Source organism: Canis lupus, chromosome 20 (genome assembly GCF_048164855.1).
Source record: "Canis lupus baileyi chromosome 20, mCanLup2.hap1, whole genome shotgun sequence".
Lineage (NCBI taxonomy): Eukaryota > Metazoa > Chordata > Mammalia > Carnivora > Canidae > Canis > Canis lupus.
The window spans coordinates 23,728,738-23,747,930 of record NC_132857.1 but is presented as its reverse complement, the minus strand read 5'-3'; the positions used below and the strand labels follow the sequence as shown (position 1 = coordinate 23,747,930).

The following is a 19,193-nucleotide window of genomic DNA, read 5'->3' as shown; positions in this document are numbered from 1 at the left end:
ATGTGACCCAGGGCAATCGACACAACTAATGCAATCCCTGTCAGAAATACCATGGACTCTCTTCAGAGAGCTGGAGCAAGTCATCTGAAGACTTGTGTGGAATCCGAAAAGACCCCGAACGGCCACAGGAAGAGTAGCCAAGAAAACCACTGCGGGGGCAGCACAATGCTGGATTTCACGTTGTGCCACGAAGCTGTTACCGGCAAGACAGTGTGATACTGGCACAAAGACAGGCATACCGATCAATGGAACAGAAGAGAGCATCCAGAGGTGGACCCTCAACTCTATGGGTAACTAATATTCGGCCAGGCAGCAAAGACCTTGCAGGGGGAACAAAAAAGACAGTCTCTTCAGTAAATGCTGCTGGGAACACTGGACAGCCACACGCAGAAGAATGAAACTGGACCATTCCTCTCACACCATACACAAGGATAAACTCAAAATGGATGAAGGATCTAAATGCAAGACAAGATTCCATCAAAATCCTAGGGGACAACACAGGCAACAACACCATTCTTGATCTGGTCCACAGCAACTTCGTGCAAATTACATCAGCCACAAAGGCCAGAGAAACAAGAGCAAAAATTGATCGCTGGGACTTCACCAAGATGAGCAGCTTCCGCACAGCAAAAGAAACACTCAAAAAACTTAAAGCCAACGCATAGAATGGGAGAAGATATGTGCAAATGACCCTGTCAGGTAAAGGGCCAGTATCCAAGATCTCTGAAGAACTTCTGCAACTCCACAGCAAAGAGACCAAGGATCCAATCTGGTAGACGGGCAAGAGACGTGAACGGAAATGTCACAGAGGAAGACGTAGGCGTGGCAGAGAAGCACATGAGACAATGCACCGCATCACTGGCCGTCAGGGAAATACAGGTCATAAGCACAACGAGATCCCACCTGACACACCAGTGACCACGGTGAATGTTAACAAGACAGGAAGCAGCGAATGTCAGTGATGATGTGGCGAAAGGGGAACCCTCTTGCACTGCTGGTGGGAATGTGACCTGGTGCAGCCACGCCTGGAAAACCGTGTGCAGGTGCCTCAGAGAGGTAACAACGGATCTGCACTGTGATACAGCATGGGGGTGCACTGGTGGAGAGTACCCCAATGATACAGATGCAGGTAAATGCTGGGACACCTGCACCCCGAGGTTTCAAGCGGCAACATCCATGATAGTCACTCTGCGGAAGGAGCCTCGGTGTCCATCGAAAGATGAATGGATAAGGAGGGTGAGTGGTCTCTGCACACAATGGAAGATTACTCAGCCGTTAGAAACGACGAACACCTACCATTTGCTTTGACCTGGATGGAACCGGAGGGTATTAAGGCTGAGGGAAAGAAGACAATCGCGAAGGACAAACATCATATGGTCTCATTCTTCTGGGGAGGATGAAAAAAATAGTGAAAGGGGAGAGAGGGGAAAGGAGAAAAAAATGAGTGGCAGATAGCAGAAAGGTAGACCGAACAGGAGAGACTCCTAACCCTGGGAAACGAACAAGGGGTGGAAGAAAGGGAGGAGGGTGGGGGGTGCGGGTGACTGGGCGACGGGCACGGAGGGGGGCACTTGATGGGATGAGCCCTGGGGGATTATGCTCTATGTTGGCAAAATGAACCCCAATAGGAAATAAGAAACACACCTATAAAGAAACACACAAACCTCCCGAGACACAAAAGTCCGGGGCCAGATGGCTTCCTAGGGGAATTCTATCAAACGCTTCAAGAAGAAATCATACCTGTGCTACCAAAGCTGCTCCGAAAGATAGAAAGAAATGGAATACTTCCAAACTCGTTCTTGGAGGCCAGCGTCACCTTAACTCCAAAACCCAAGACCCCCCCCCACCCAAAGGGAGAATTCTGGACCGATGTCCCTGATGAACACGGATGCACACCTCCACAAGCTATGAGCCAACGGGATCCAACAGGACATTATTAACAAGTTACTCACGATGACCCGGTGGGCTTTATCCCCGGGGTGCAAGGCTTCTTCAGCACTCAGAAAGCACTCAAGGTGCTTCTTCAGATCTGCAAGAGAGAAAACAAGAACCAGATGATCCTCTCAAGAGACGCAGAGGAAGAAGCATTTGACAAAACACAGCATCCATTCCTGATCCAAACGCTTCAGAGTACCGGGATAGAGGGAACGTCCCTCAGCATCTTCAAAGCCATCTACGAAAAGCCCGTGGCAAATTCTCATTCCCAATGGGGAAACACTGGGAGCCTTTCCCCGATGACCAGGCACGAGGCGGGGATGTCCACTCTCACTGCTGCTATTCTCAACATAGTACGAGACGTCATGGCCTCAGCAATCAGGCAATGAAAAGAAATAAAAGGCATTCAAATTGGCAAAGAAGAAGTCAAACTCTCCCTCTTCACCGATGACATGATACCGTACCTAGAAAACCCAAGATGGCTGGAACTCCTACAGCAAGTTCGGCAGTGTGGCGGGATACAAACTCGGGACCCAGAAACCAGTGGCCTTTCTGTAAGCGAAGAATGAGACCGAGGAAAGGGACATCGAGGAAGGGGTCAACCCCATTTATACAACCGCAGCACCCAAAAAAACCATGAGCTACCTAGGAATAAACCTAACCAAAGGGGTAAAGGATTGCTACCCAAAACACTGCAGAACATGTCTGAAAGAAACTGAGGAAGACACAAAGCGATGGAAAAAGGTTCCATGCTCCTGGTTTGGAAGAATTAATATTGGGGAAAATGTCAACGTGACTCAGGGCAATTTACAGAAATAGTGTAATCCCTCTCAGAAATACCATGGACTATCTTCAGAGAGCTGGAAAAAATCATCTGAAGACTTGTGTGGAATCAGAAAAGACCCCGAACGGCCACAGGAATAGTAGCCAAGAAATCCAATGCAGGGGGTGGGGGTGGGGCAGCACAATGCCAGATTTCAGGGCGCGCCTCAAAGCTGTGAGCATCAGGACAGTGTGGTACTGTCACAGAAACGGACACATGGATCAATGGAACAGAGGAGAGCATCCAGATGTGTACCCTCAACTCTACGGGCAACTAATATTTGGCCAGGCAGGAAAGATGGGAAAAAAAAGACAGTCTCTTCGATCAAGGCTGCTGGGAACACTGGACAGCCACATGCAGAGGAATGAACCTGGACCATTCCTCTCACACCAAACACAAGGATAAACTCAAAATGGATGAAGCATCTAAATGTGAGACAAGATTCCATCAAAACCCCCCGGGAGAACACGGGAAACAACACCCTTCTTGAACTGGGCCACAGCAACTTCTTGCAAATTACATCAGCCACGAAGTCCAGAGAAACAAGAGCGAAAATGGATCGCTGGTACTTCATCAAGATGAGCACTTTCCGCACAGCAAAAGAAACACTCAACAGAACTCAAAGGCGGCCCACAGAATGGGAGAAGAAGGTATGTGCAAATGACCCCGTCAGATAAAGGGCCAGCATCCAAGATCTCTGAAGAACCTCTGCAACTCCACAGCAAAGAGACCAACCATCCCATCCAGAAAACGGGAAAAGTCACGAACAGAAAAGTCACAGAAGAAGACCTATATGTACATGGCCAACAAGCAGGCCAGACAATGCTCTGGGTCACTGGCCATCAGAGTAATAAAGGTCAAAACCACAATGAGATGCCACCTCACACCGGTGAGAACATTAAAAAGACAGGAAACACCAAATTTTGGGGAGGCTGTGGAGAAAGGAGAACGTTTTCAAAATGCAAAAATTTCAGAGGTAGCCATACTCACCTGACAGGGACCAAGCGGGAGGGGCGGGCTCCTGGCCAGGCTGGGGTGCTTGGGGAGGGACCTGAGAGCTGGGAGGGGGAGGCAGGCGGAGTAAGAGCCAAGGGCTTGGGGAGGCTCCTGGGGCCCAGCAGCCCAGGCCCTCAAGCCACCGTCCCAAGGCCGTGCCCTGACATTGCAAAGTGCCTGCACCCTAACCCCTCTGAGCGCACGCACATGGGTTCCGCGGTACCTCCCTGAGCCCGGGGGAGGGGCCCCGCACCCTCCCTGAGCCGCCCAAAGGAGACCTGGCCTGACCTGTAGGAGGCCCCACCGCCGACCCCTCCGCCAACAGGTCCCACCACTCCTCCCCCGCAGCCCTCTGCCCGGCACCCTGGCGGCCCAAAGGGTGTGGGTCCGGCTCGCCACGGGGCCACCTCCATGCAGCCCCAAGGCCCGCTGTCCCCCTCCCGGTCCCTGCCAGTCACCTGCTGCGCCACACGCGAGGGTCAGATGCCCCTCGCACAGCCACCCCGGGGCCCGTCACGCCTCCCGGGGCCCACGCTGACCTGCGCGCAGGGGGCCGAGGCCTGCAGAGCCGCTGCCGGGAGCCCGGAGCGCCAGGAACCGCGGGCCTGGAGGGGCGGCGCGGCCGAGCTACCTCCTGCCACCGCCGGGTCGCCGCATCTGCACACAGCTCCTCCTGCGGCCAGCCGCGGCCCCCTTCAGGTCACGCTCGGGGTCAGGCGCAGGGGCAAGCTCCTGGAACCCTGTGGCCTCACCCCCGCTCCCGTCCCTGGGCCCGCCCCCCGCACAGAGGCCCGCCCTTCGCGGAGTTCAGAGCGGAGTGGAGAATGCCTATGCCTCTGCCGGGTAGTCTGGTCAGGCGCTGGGTTTGAGGCCTTGAGCCCCCCGCTCAGTCCCAAGGGACTCCTGCTCATGGAGGCACGAAGCCTCTCTCTGGCTCTGTGTCTCCCTCCCTGTCCTTCCGTCCGGGTCTCTGTCTCTCCCTCCCGGTCTCACTCTCTGTCCCTCCTGGTCTGGCCCTGTCTCCCTCCCTATCTCTCAATCTTAGCCACAGCAATCAGACATCAAAGAGAAATAAAGTGCATCCGGAATTGCAAGGATGAAGTAAAACTTTCACTATTTGCAGTTGACATAATAGTACACACAGAAAACCTTAAACACTCCTTCAAAAACATTCTATAGCTGAGAAATAAATTTGTAAAGTCACAGGATACAAAAACAACACACAGAAATCTGTATCATTTCTATACACTAATAATGAAACAGCAGAAGGACAAATTAATAAAATAATCCCATTTACAATTGAACCAGAAATATTAAAATACCTAGGAATAAGCTTAACCAAAGAGGTAAAAGACCTATACTCTGAAAACTATAAAACAATGATTAAAGAGTTGAAGATGACACAATTGGAAAGACATTCCATGCTTATGGATTAGAAGGCCAAATACTGGGATCCCTGGGTGGTGCAGCGGTTTGGCGCCTGCCTTTGGCTCAGGGCGCAATCCTGGAGACCTGGATCGAATCCCACGTCGGGCTCCCGGTGCATGGAGCCTGCTTCTCCCTCTGCCTGTGTCTCTGCCTCATTCTCTCTCTCTCTCTGTGACTATCACAAATAAATAAAAATTAAAAAAAAAATTAAAAAAAAAAAGGCCAGATACTGTTAAAAGGTCTATGCCAACCAAAGAAATCTACACTTTGGATGCAATTCCTATCAAAATATCACCGGCATTCTTCACAGAGCTAAAACAATCCTAAAATTTATATGGAACCACAGAATACCCCAAGCAGCCGAAGCAATCTTGGAAAAACAAAACAGGAGGTAACACATTCCAGACTTCCAGTTCTATTACAAAGCTGTAGTAATTCAGAAAGTATACTGTTAGTACAAAATGGACACACAGATTAATAAAACAACACTAAAAAATCTATAATTATATGATCATTTACTCTCTGACAAAGCAGGAAAAAATAATGGGAAAAAGTCTCTTCAACAAGTGCTGTTGGGAAACTGGATAGCTACTTGCAAAAACAATGAAAGTAGGCCATTTTCTTACACCATACACAAAATATACTCAAAATGTATCAAAGACCTAATTGTGAGATCTGAAAGTATAAAAATTCTAGAAGAGAGCAATTTCTCTGGTATTCCTGTAGCGACATTTTTCTAGACATGTCCCCTAAACTATGAGGATGCAGCAAAGGTGGTCCTAAGAGGAAAGTATATAGCAACACAGGCCTTTCTCAAGAAACAAGTTGCAAAGACACAACATAACCTGAAATCTAAAGGAGCTGATAAAAGAACAACAGATAAAGCCTAAATCTAGCAGGAGAAGAAAAATAATAGAGTGGACCATAAAGCAATGATATGGGGGAAAAAAACAGAAAAGATCAATGAAATTAATAGCTGATTCTTCGAAAGAATTAATAAAATCGATAAATACCTAGCCAGACTTATCAAAAAGAGAAAAGAGAAAGGACTCAAAGAAATAAAATCATGAATGAAAAAGAGATCACAAGCAACACTGAAGACATACAATTATAAGAGAATATTGTGAGCAATTATATCCCAACAAATTAGGCAATTTGGATGCATTCCTAGAAATATATAAACTACTAAAACGGAAACAGGAAGAAACAGAAAATCTGAACAGAGCCATAACCAGCAAAGAAATTGAATCAGATCTCAAAGATCTCCTAACAAACAAGAGTCCAGGGCCAGACGGCTTCCCAGGGGAATTCCACCAAACATTTAAATAATTAGTACCTATTCTGAAACTGTTCCAAAAACTAGAAATGGAAGAATAACTTCCAAACTCATTCTATGAGGCCAGCATCAATCCCAACACCAAATAAAGACCCCACCCAAAAGAAGTACAGATCAAAGATCCCTGATGAATATGGATGCAAAAATTGTCACCAAGATAGTAGCAAATTGGATCCAAAAGTTCATTAAAAGGATTATTTACCATGACCAAAAGGAATTTATTCCTGAGATGCAAGGGTGGTTCAACAGTTGCAAATCAACGTGATACACAACATTAATAAAAGACAAAATACAGCATTCTTTCTTGATTGAAACTCACTGCAGTATAAAGACAGAAGGAACTTACCTCAGTATCCTAAAAGCCATACAAAAAATCCACAGTGAATATCATCCTTAACAGGGAAAAACAGAGATTTTCTTCCAGGGTCAGGAATAAGACAGGGATGTCCACTCTCACTGCTGTTCAACATAGTGCTAGAAGTCCTAGCCTCAGAAATCAGACAAATAAAAAGCATCCAAATTGGCAAAGAAGTCAAACTTTCACTATTTGTAGACAACATGATACTTTATATAGAAAACCCAAAAGATTCCATCCCAAAATTGCTTGAACTGATGTAGGAATTCAGCAAAATCGCAGAATATAAAATCAATGCACAGAAGTCAGTTGCATTTCTATACACTAAACATGAACGGATGAAAGAAATGAAGGAATGGATCCCACTTACAATTGTCCCCCAAACCATGAGACACCTTGGAATAAACCAAAGAGGTAAAGGATCTGTACTCTGGATACTATGGAATGCTTATGAAAGAAATTGAGGAAGACATAAAGAAAAGGAAAAACATTCCATTCTCATGCATTGGAAGAACAAATATTGTTAATGCTACCCCAAAAGTCGTCTATTGCTACCCAGAGCAACCTACACATTCAGTGCAATCTCTATCAAAATACCAATTTTTAAAAGGTTTTAAAGGTTTTATTTATTTATTCATGACAGATACACAGAGAGGGAGAGAGAGAGGCAGAGACACAGGCTGAGGGAGAAGCAGGCTCCATGCAGGGAGCCCAACGTGGGACTGGATCGCGAATCTCCAGGATCCGGCCCTGGGCTGAAGGTGGCGCTAAACCGCTGAGCCACCTGGGCTGCCCGCATTAGCATTTTTTACAGAGCTGGAACCAACAAATCTAAAATTTTTTTTAATAAATTTATCTTTTATTGGTGTTCAATTTGCCAACATATAGAATAACACCCGGTGCTCATCCCGTCAAGTGCCCACCTCAGTGCCCATCACCCCCACCCCCCACCCTCCTCTGCTTCCACCACCCCTAGTTCATTTCCCAGAGTTAGGAGTCTTTCATGTTCTGTCTCCCTTTCTGATATTTCCCACTCATTTTTTCTCCTTTCTCCTTTATTCCCTTTCACTATTTTTTATCGTCCCCAAATGAATGAGATCATATAATGTTTGTCCTTCTCCAATTGACTTATTTCACTCAGCCATAATACTCTCCAGTTCCATCCACGTCGAAGCCAATGGTGGGTATTTGTCATTTCTAATGGCTGAGTAATATTCCATTGTGTACATAAACCACATCTTCTTTATCCATTCATCTTTCTATGGACACCGAGGCTCCTTCCACAGTGCGGGTATTGTGGACATTGCTGCTACAAACATCGGGGTGCAGGTGTCCCGGCATTTCATTGCATCTGTATCTTTGGGGTAAATCCCCAACAGTGCAATTGCTGGGTCCATAGGGCAGATCTATTTTTAACTCTTTGAGGAACCTCCACACAGTTTTCCAGAGTTGCTGCACCAGTTCACATTCCCACCAACAGTGCAGGAGGGTCCCCCTTTCTCCACATCCTCTCCAACATTTGTGGTTTCCTGCTTTGTTAATTTTCCCCATTCTCACTGGTGTGAGGTGGGATCTCATGGTGGTTTTGATTTGTATTTCCCTGATGGCAAGTGAGCGGAGCATTTTCTCATGTGCTTGTTGGCCACGTCTATGTCTTCCTCTGTGAGATTTCTCTTCATGTCTTTTGCCCATTTCATGATTGGATTGTTTCTTTGCTGTTGAGTTTAAGAAGTTCTTTATAGATCTTGGAAACTAGCCCTTTATCTGATATGTCATTTGCAAATATCCTCTCCCATTCTGTAGGTTGTCTTTGAGTTTTGTTGATGGTATCTTTTGCTGTGCAAAAGCTTCTTATCTTGATGAAGTCCCAATAATTCATTTTTGCTTTTGTTTCTCTTGCCTTCATGGATTAATCTTGCAAGAAGTTACTGTGGCCAAGTTCAGAAAGGGTGTTGCCTGTGTTCTCCTCTAGGATTTTGATGGAATCTTGTCTTACATTAAGATCTTTCATCCATTTTGAGTTTATCTTTGTGGATGGTGCAAGAGAGTGGTCTAGTTTCATTCTTCTGCACGTGGATGTCCAATTTTCCCAGCACCATTTATTGAAGAGACTGTCTTTTTTCCAGTGGATAGATAGTCTTTCCTCCTTTGTCGAATACTATTTGGCTATAAAGTTGAGGTTCCACTTCTGGATTCTCTATTCTGTTCCATTGATCTATGAAACAACCCTAAAATTTGTATGAAACCAGAAAAGACCTCAAATCACCAAAGTAATGTTGAAAAAGAAAACCAAAGCTGGAGGCAGCAAAATTCTGGACTTCAAGCTGTATTACAAAGCTCTGATCATCAAGACAGTATGGTTCTGATACAAAACAGACACATATATCGATGAGACAGAATAGAGAACCCAGAAATGGACCCTCAACTCTACGGTCAACTAATCTTTGACAAAGCAGGAAAGAACATCCAGTGGAAAAAGACATTTTTTCAACAAATGGTGTTAGGAAAATTATACAGCCACATGCAGAAGAATGAAACTGGACCACTTTCTTACACCATACACAAAGATAAGCTCAAAATGGGCGAAACACCTAAATGTGAGACAGGAATCCATCAAAATCCTAGTGGAGAATACAGGCAGCAATCTGTTGAACTCAGCCGCAGCAACTTCTTTCTAGACATGTCTCTGGAGACAAGGGAAACAAAAGCAAAAGTGAACTATTGAAACCTCATCAGGATAAAAATTTTTGCACAGTAAAGGAAAAAACCAACAAAACTAAAAGGCAACTATGGAATGGGAGAAGATATTTGCAATGATCTTATCAGGTCAAGGGCTAGTATCCAAAATCGATAAAGAACTTATCAAACTCAAGCAAAAAATTCAGTTGAGAAATGGACAGAAGACATGAACAGACGTTTGTCCAAATAAGACATACACATGGCCAACAGACACATGAGAAAATGTTCCACGTGACTTGTCATCAGGGAAATACAGATCAAAGCCAAAATGAGATGCCACCTCACACCAGTCAGAATGGCTAAAATTAACAAGACAGGAAACAACTGATGTTAGCAAGGATGTGGAGAAAGGGAACCCTTTTACACTGTTGGTGAGAATGCAGACTTTTGCAGCCTCTGTGGAAAACAGAATGGAAGTTCCTCAAAAACTGAAAAATAAAACCATCCTACCACGCAGTAATTGTACTATTAGGTATTTATCTAAAGGATACAAATATAGTTATTCAAAGTAGCTCAAGCAGTCCAATGTTTATAGCAGCAGTGCGTACAACAGCCAAAATATGGAAAGAGCCAAGATGCCCATTGAGAGGTGAATGGAGAAGCAATATATATGGATATAATATGGAATATTACCCAACCATCAAAAAGAATGAAATCTTGCCATTTGCAGTGATGTGACTAGAACTAGAGGGTATGATGCTAAGTGAAGTAAGTCAGTCAGAGAAAGACAGATACCATAATATTTCACACATACGTAAAATTTAAGAAATAAGACAGATGAACATAGGGGAAAGGAAGGAAAAATAAGATGAAAATTGAGAGGGAGGCAAACCATGGGAGACTCTTAACACTAGGAAACAAACAGGGTTGCTGGAGGGGAGGGGAGTGAGGGGATGAGGTAAATGGGTGATGGACATTAAGGCAGGCACATGATGTAATGAGCACTGGATGTTATATGCAACTGATGAATCACTAAGCTCTGCCTCTGAAACTAGTAAAACTATTCGGACTGTATCAAAACAAAATGCTTCTGCACAGTGTAGGAATCATCAACAAAACTAAAAGGCAACCTATGAAATGGTCTGGGGATATAGTGCACAGCACGGTGACTATAGTTAACAATATTATATATTTGAAAGTTGATAAGAATGTAAATCTTAAAAGTTCACATCACAAGAAAAAGAATTTGTAACCATGTGAGGTGTGGATGTTAATTAAATTTATTGTAGTAATTTCACAGTATATATATATATATTTCAAATTAATATGCAGTACACTGTTTACTGGAATTTAAATAAAAATATTTTTAAACTGTTATATTCTTTACATTTATGCAATATTACATGTCATTTATATGTCAATAAAGCTGGAAAAATTAATTTTTAAAATTGTTTTTACGTTTTCCATCCACACCTCAGAGACAGTGCTATTATCCTTATTGGGCTTTTTGTTGGTTAATTTACATTCTTGAACTTGTACCATCTCATTATTCCTTGGCTCAAAGACCTCCAGTAGGCAGGAAGATACAAAACAATAATAAAAGTAGCCAAGAATTACCATGTTTGTGAAATCACTTAATTCTCACAGCAACTCCATGATATAGGGACTACTACCATGATCATCTTGTAGCTTAAAGATAAAGAGGGGCATGGAAAGCTGAAATAACATCCACTTTGGAAGAGCTAGTAACAGAAGGGGTAGGAATTTGAACCCAGTTAGGGATGAATCTTATGTTCATCCATAAACCCACTTCCTTAAACTACCTCACTACAGTTTACAGGAACAGTTGTTGCCTCAGGAAGACTACACCCTGGAACATCCTCACTCAGAAAACAATCACAGGATGTAGAAGCCACCAGAAGGCAGGTAACTTCCACTTTTTATTCTATACTTCTACATTCTGAGGGTTTTTTTGCAACAAACATGTATTCTTTGTAATGACCATTATCCATAAAGATGGTACTTAAAATGGAAGACAGGGCATGACAAATTTTTCAAAGAAAAAGATAAATTTAGCCCCAAGATCACAAAACTAAGGGGTATGCCCCCACACTCTCCCTCTATCTCTGGTAAGCACCAATCTATTCCGTTTCTATCAACTATTATGTAAGTGAGATTATAAGTGTTCGTCATTCTCTGACTTATTTCACCTAGCATAATTCCTCCAATGTCTATCCATGTTGTCATAAATGGCAAGATTTTCTTTATGGCCAAATAGTATTCCTTCATCCATTCGTTGATAGATACTTAGGTTGTTACCATTGGTTAGCTATGGTGAATAATGCTGTGATGAATATGGGGTGTAGACATATTCAGGGTGGTGATTTTGTTTCATTAAGTTATATATCCAGAAGTGCATCTATTTATAGTTTCTTGAGGACCCTTCCTACTGTTTTCCATAGTGGCTGTCCCAATTTCCACTCTCAGATGGACCGCTTTCAGACAGTAAAGAGTGTCCCTGAGGAGAGCAGTGCTAGCCACTTGGATGGACACATGAAAGGACAAAGTTAGAGGGACCCAGGTAGAAGGAATGGGGCATTGAGAGGGGGGAATCCAAGGGCTTCTGTTCCTGTTATGACTTTGATTGCACCTCCAAAAGAGATATATTGAAGCCTAAGCCCTGGATACCTGAGAATATGATCTTATTTGGAAATAGGGTCATTGCTGATGTTATCAGTTAAATGAGGTCATACTGAAATAATGTGGGCCCCAACCTAATACGGCTAGTGTCCCTATCCCTATAAAAAGAGGAGGGAGACACACAAGGGAACTCCATGTGAAGATGGAGGCAGAGATCAGAGTGATGTGTCTATAAGCCAAGGGGTGACAAAGATTGTTGCAGCCACCAGAAGCCAGGACAAAGACATGGGACAGTATCTTCTCCACAGCCTCCTGAAGGAGCCAACCCTGCTGGCTCCATGTTCAGACTTTTAGATGCCACAACTGTGAGAGTACACATTTTTGTTGTTTAAGCTACCTGGTTGGTGGCACTCTGTTATGGTAGTCCTAAGAAACCAAGACAGTTACCTTCATAATTTGAACCCAAGATGCCTCCCTGCTGCACACCTTCACACACACACCACCCTGTCCAAACTTTCATTCATAGCCCTCACATGAAACTTTCTAGTTTTTGACTTCTAGGCTTATTTTGTTAACTGGAAAACTTCCATATCTTCATCCTAACTCTTTTTCATTCACCCTTATATGTTCTGCCCATTACATGTTCGTATGGGGTTAGAAAATACCTTCTGGTCCTGTGAATTAGTGAGTGGGGAAGAGTGCTTTAAGCTGGTAGTAAGAAGTAGTTAGGGTGACATTTTCTCTCTTATAGTCATTTCCTTTCATGATCCCATGGCAGCTGGATGTAGAGTCTTGATTCTCACTGAGCAGTGGTCTCAGGGAAGCATCCCTATGCTGGGCCAAGAATCCCACCCAGACCTGCACATAACCTTTACCTCCCCTGGTTTACTGGCAAGATTGTCTGAGCATCACAATGTTGTGCACAATGCCCTGCACATCAGGACCTGCAGCCCTACTTCTTGTTATCAGGCCACCTGCCGGTACATCCTTACTCTGACTTGCCCACGTCTCTGATGAACAGTGGTGGGCCTCAGGATGACACCTTACTCTTAGCTCTCCAGACTGGCTTTTGAGGAGTTCCATCCCCACCTCTTGAAATAACCAAAAATCTGGGATTCAGGGTTGGGACCCTCATTCTTGGTATTGGTGGTTTCTCCACATGACAACTGCCTTTTCATTTTCCCTCTAGGCCTCAGGGAGTGGGATTTTCACAGGCTTACATGAATCTTACCTGAATCCCATTTATCTTCCAAGCCTCAGGTTCAGAAAAATGCTGCCTATCTGTGCTCTTGAATTACGAGCTCTATGAAAAGTGACGAGTGAGAGCATTATAGCAGCAGCTATAGCTAAACTTTATTCAAATCTAGTCATGCTAGCATTGTTCTAGGTGCTTTGAGCCTAGGCACTCTGGCTCCAGAATCCAGGTAAAAAAAAAAACTGTAAGCTTTTATACTTCCCTTAGGCCCAGGTTCTTAGAAGGGATATGATAGATATTGGTGAGTACATCAAGGGCCAGAAATTGAGGGGGAAATGAGTAACTGGTTGTCTTTCTCCAGGGTGGGTTCCACCATGAACACTGCCTGTGCTCAACCCAATTCTATCACTTCCAGACCCTTCTCTGCCTTCTCAAACTTCGACCTAACTTTGGCCATTTGACATGTTCAGAAAAGGGTGGAATTTTGATGAGTTGGACATCTGCCAGGTATATAAGTGAATACCATAAAGAGGGCTTGAGTGTGTTTATGAAGCTTTTATTTCCTCCTCCGCCTAAGCATGACATAGTCTATCCTTGGAAGAAGTACAAACACCATCTGTCCCTTGTCAGGCCCAGTGACCAGAGGGCTTGGTCACTCAAAGAACCTGTACTCTTGGGTGGCAGGCTACCAGGGATTGTGCAAGCATTGGGTGGCCCCAGGCTGGGGGTGGACAACTTGACACCATCACATCTCTTTGGTCTGTGTCTTCCTACGTGTTTTTAGGGGTAGACAGTAATAAAAATTCCCTGCCTGAAATGATAGTCAGTGACTGAAGAACTAATGTTTCCCTCTGCCCTGGCTTCTCTTCATTTCTATCTTTCTCTTTAGAATGAGAAAGTTGGCTGTGACACCCTGTTTCAAAGACTCACATCCGAGGAAAATCCATTCTCAACAAGGCAGAAGATCAGGCCATTTGAGCATGCCCTGTGCCAATGAAAGCACATGTTCAGTTGTATACATTTGCCCTTGCTTTCAGATGTTTTTATTCTCGGTCTGCATCCTTCACCTTGAGATTTTAGAAGCTAGAAACACTTTCTTCTACTTAGTTGTAAGTCAGATGCTATTGCATGGAAACTTCATGGTCTTTAGCCAGCAGGGTGGACAGCAAGTTAGAGATGACAGCCATGTGTTATCCTGGTATCAGCCAGGCTAAGTACTGCTAAGTACTAAGAGGCTAAGTACCGCTGCTATACCAAGTGACTCCAAGGTGTCAGAAGCTACAAAATTAAAGATTTATTTCTTGCTCACACCATCTGGGTCAGCCGCATGTCTACTCTAAATCATATTAACCTGGGACTCAAGTTGATGGAGAAGATGCTTTCTAAAGAATTGCTGGGTGTCATGGTGGAGGGAAGAAAGAGCATGGAGATTAACACCACTGAACTGTGCAATTAAAAATGTTTAATATAGGGACGCCTGGGTGGCTCAGCTGTTGAGCATCTGCCTTTGGCTCAGGGCATAATCCTGAAGTCCCAGTATCAAGCCCCACATTGGACTCCCTGCATGGAGCCTGCTTCTCCCTCTGCCTGTATCTCTGCCTGTCTCTGTGTGTGTGTGTGTGTGTGTGTGTGTCTCATGAATAAATAAGTAAAATCTTTAAAAATTTTTAAGATAGTATTTTTTTACCTTATATGCATTGTACCACAATAAAAAAATGAAGAGAGATAGAGAGAACCATACTCCAAGTATACCCTAGCTTCTGCTGGAACATAGAATACACATTTCTGCTCACATTTTAGTATTCAGAGCAAATCATATGACCATGTCTATTGTCAGTGAGACAAGGAAGTATACTCTACCCTAACAGAGTGTCAGTGAATCTCTGAAGATACTAATACATTCTCTCAGACCCTGTTTCTTTTCACGAGCAAGCCCTTGGCTATTCCTCTAAGAACTGGGGAGGTAGGGCAGCAACAGATAGAGCTAGCTTTCTGTGGTTCTCCTGATGTTGAGAGCAGTTGGTGGTGGAGGCAACAGGCACGAGACAAAATTAGGAGACCCACATCACCTCTCAGTCAACTTTAGCCAAGTTTTGCATTTCTCTGAGCCTCAGATTCTTCATCTGAGGAATCAGAGATTAGATCAGACAAGTGCTGATGTTGGTGCCAGCTGGAGCTTTCCTGTGCATCTTCTATTTTACCCTACTTTCTTATGTTGAATTCTACCCAGATAGGACTGGGGGTGTGGGGTGGTGGGAGGAGGCAGGGTGGGAGACACTGGTAAAAAGACTGGACAATCCTTGTTCTGCATCACCTCATTGAAGTATGACACTCCCATTCTAACAAGTGCTAACAAACCATCCCTCCACTGGTTTATTCCATGGACCAATGCAGAAGGGCTCCTTGAGAAGTGGAAAGACTAAAGACAAAAGGATTTGAAGCACAGAATCCTTTAATAATGGTAGCCCATTTGGGCATCGCTCTCTCTATGGTTCAAAGGGGAAATTCCTTCTGGGGTTTGCTTCTGTACAGGGAAGCTCTTACAATATGTTGAGGAGAAGGTTGTTCTTCAAGCAAGTGTGTCCCAAGGACCTTCTCAGCAACACTAGGAGATAATAAAACATTCAGGTAAAACTACCAGTGCTGCCAAGATGAGCTCTATAACCAAGGGGACTTCCAAGGTGAGTGCCAACACATCTCTGCTCTCCCTCCCTTCCCATCCTTTATCCCAATCCATTGTCTTATGTCTGTCTTTTTTTTAAATTTTTTTTAAATTTATTTATTTATGATAGTCATACAGAGAGAGAGAGAGAGAGAGAGAGAGAGAGAGAGAGAGGCAGAGGCTCAGGCAGAGGGAGAAGCAGGCTCCATGCACCGGGAGCCCGACGTGGAACTCGATCCCAGGTCTCCAGGATTGCGCCCTGGGCCAAAGGCAGGCGCCAAACCGCTGCGCCACCCAGGGATCCCTTATGTCTGTCTTCTAAGTACCTTCCTACGACCTGTCTCTCTGCTTCTGAGCTGCCTATTGATTTTCCTCACTGACTGTCTTTCCTTCCTGTGAAGGGATAGGCACAAGCCCTTCTTTTAAGGAAGACTGAATGGCAGCTGGGCGGCTGGGATGGGTCCTCAGGATTTACACTAAGTATGAGTTTGTAGGTTTAAATTGTTTGCTTTTCCATTCCAGTTGAAAAGTGTTTGTCCTTGCCTATTTATTTCTTAACTCTCTCAACAGTATTTTTTTATTGAAGTATAATTAACATACAGTATTATATTAGTTTCAGGTGTACAATACAGCGATTCAACAATTCTATATATTGCTCGGGGCTCATCAAGATAAATGTACTCTTAATCTCTTTCACCTATATAATCCATCTTCCACCCACCTACCTGCTAGCAACCATCAGTTTATGCTATTTAAGTGTGGTTTTTGTTTGCCTTTTTAAAAACCTTTGTTTGCTAATTTGTTTCATTTTTAAAATTCTATATATGAGTGAAATCACATGATAGATATTTATTTTTCCTTGACTGCCTTATTTCACTTAGCATTTATGCTCTAAATCCATCCATGTTATTTGAAATGGAAAGATCTCATCCGTTTTTATGGTTGTGTAATATCCTCTTGTATAGACACGCCTGGGTGGCTCAGTGCTTAAGCATCTGATTTTGGCTCAGGTTGTGATCCTGGGGTCCCAGGATTGAGTCCCATACTGGGCTCCCTGAAGGGAGCCTGCTTCTCCCTCTGCCTATATCTCTGCCTCTCTTTCTCTGTGTCTCTAATGAATAAATAAATTTATTTATTCATACACACACACACACACATACATATCACGTGTTCTTTATCCATTCTTCAGTCCATGGACACCCGGGTTGTTTTTTCATATATCAGCTATTGCAAATAATTCTACAATAAACATAGGGGTGCATATATCTTTTCAAATTAGTGTTTTTCATTTTCTTTGGGTAAATACCCCAGTAATGAAATTATGGGATCATATGGAATTTCCATTTTTATTTTTTTGAGGAACCTCCATACTGTTTTCCACAGTGGCTATCCCCAATTTGCATTCCTACCAACAGCACACAAAGATTCCATTTTCTCTGCACCCTCACAAATAATTGTTATTTCCTATGTTTTTTATTTTAGCCATTCTGACAGGCATAAAGTGATATCTCATTATAGTCTGAACTTGCATTTTCCTGATGATTAGTGATGTTGAGCATCTTTTTTTATGTGTCCGTTGGCCATCTATATATCTTTCTTGGAAAAATGTCTATTCAGGTCCCATGCCCATTTTTTAATTGGATTATTCGTGGGGCTTTTTTGGTATTGAGTTGTATAAGCTCTTTATATATTTAGAATATTATTTATATATAATTTTTATTATTGTTTATATTATTTATATATTTTATTTTTTATAAGTTATATGTTATTTATATATTTAATTATATATTTAAAAGATATATATAATTTGCAAATATCTTTCTTCATTCAGTAGGTTGCCTTTTTATTTTGTTGGTGATTTTCTTTGCTATGCAAAAGCTTTTTATTTTGGTGTAGTCTCAGTAGTTTATTTTTGTTTTATTTCCTTTGCTAAAGGAGATATATAAAGAAAAATGTGTCTACAGATGATGTGAAATTACTTCCAATGTTTGGTTATGGACTGGAAGAACGAGTATTGTTAAAATGTCCATACTTCCCAAGCAATCTACAGATATGCAATTCCTATCAAAATACAACAGTATTTTTTACAGAACTAGAGAAAATAAAAGTAAAATTTGTACCACAAAAGACTGAGTAGCCAAAGCAATCCTGAGGGAATAAAGCTCAAAGTATCACAATCCCAGATTTCAAGATACACTATAGAGCTGTAGTGATCAAAACAGTATGGTACTGGCACAAAAACAGACACATAGATCAATGGAACAGAAGAGAGAATGCAGAAATAAACCCATGCTTGTATGGTCAATTTATCTATGGCAAAGGAGAGAAGAATATACATGGGGGAAAAGGCAGTCTCTCCCAAAAATGTGCTGGGAAAACTGGGCAGCTACATGTATACAAAAGCATGAAACCAGACCACTTTTTTATGCCATTCACAGAAATAAGCTAAAAATGTATTAAAGACTTAGATGTGAAACTTGAAATGATAAAATTTCTTACCAGTATTTTTTAAGACCACAAGTTACCTTCTGGCATCTAAGCATTTTTCTCCAGCCAGGGCAAAGGATCAATTCATGAAAGAAGCAAATAAACCAAATTCCTATAAGATCCTCTATCTTTCCACTTAATACCTACTCCCCTCCACACACACACACACACACACACACACACACACACACACACACCCTCCATGCCATCCTAGTTTTAAATAATTTTGATTTTGGGTGGAGGAATCATGGAATAAGCATGATCTTGGTTGGGGGATAATAAATTCTCTGAGCTCCTTTTATGGCTTACTCTTTGAGATGAAAATTTTCTTTCTTCATTCAGTGCCTCAGGAATCCTCAGTACCCAATGGCATTAAGTGTCCTGCCTGCTACAACGTGTATGATGTTTCCTGCGACCCAGTTCTTCTTGCCTGCACTGGTACAGAGACAAAGCGTGTGGAAGTTATTGGCATAGGTACAACTATTTCCACAGGATTCTTGGTGTTCATTTTCTCAAAGGATATATCTGTGCTAGTTATCTTTGCTGTGTAATCATTACTCCAAAACTTGGCAGTTTAAAACAATGAGCATTTATTATTTCATGGCATCTGAGGGTCAGGAGTTTGGAAGTGGCCTAGCTAAGTGCTTCTGGCTGAGT

The 19,193-nt window shown here is 43.0% G+C and overlaps 2 long non-coding RNA genes across 10 annotated transcripts in view; one reads left to right on the top strand and one right to left on the bottom strand.

Moving 5' to 3' along the window:
* The window catches only part of LOC140611763 (uncharacterized), a 41,158-nt gene that overhangs the window by 20,218 nt on the left and 1,747 nt on the right, over positions 1-19,193 (top strand). For 4 of the 6 annotated variants that reach the window (XR_012012925.1, XR_012012928.1, XR_012012927.1 and 1 more), the window contains exons 3-5: positions 11,386-11,478; positions 15,920-16,068; positions 18,879-19,137. This is a non-coding gene — a long non-coding RNA (uncharacterized lncRNA). Of the gene's footprint in view, positions 1-11,385; positions 11,479-15,919; positions 16,069-18,878; positions 19,138-19,193 lie in introns of those variants that run through there. The other 2 variants (XR_012012929.1, XR_012012931.1) reach the window with 1 other exon arrangement.
* The window catches only part of LOC140611764 (uncharacterized), a 90,228-nt gene continuing 72,987 nt past the window's right edge, over positions 1,953-19,193 (bottom strand). For 3 of the 4 annotated variants that reach the window (XR_012012932.1, XR_012012934.1, XR_012012935.1), the window contains one exon: positions 18,115-18,971. This is a non-coding gene — a long non-coding RNA (uncharacterized lncRNA). Of the gene's footprint in view, positions 2,030-18,114; positions 18,972-19,193 lie in introns of those variants that run through there. The other variant, XR_012012933.1, reaches the window with a different exon arrangement.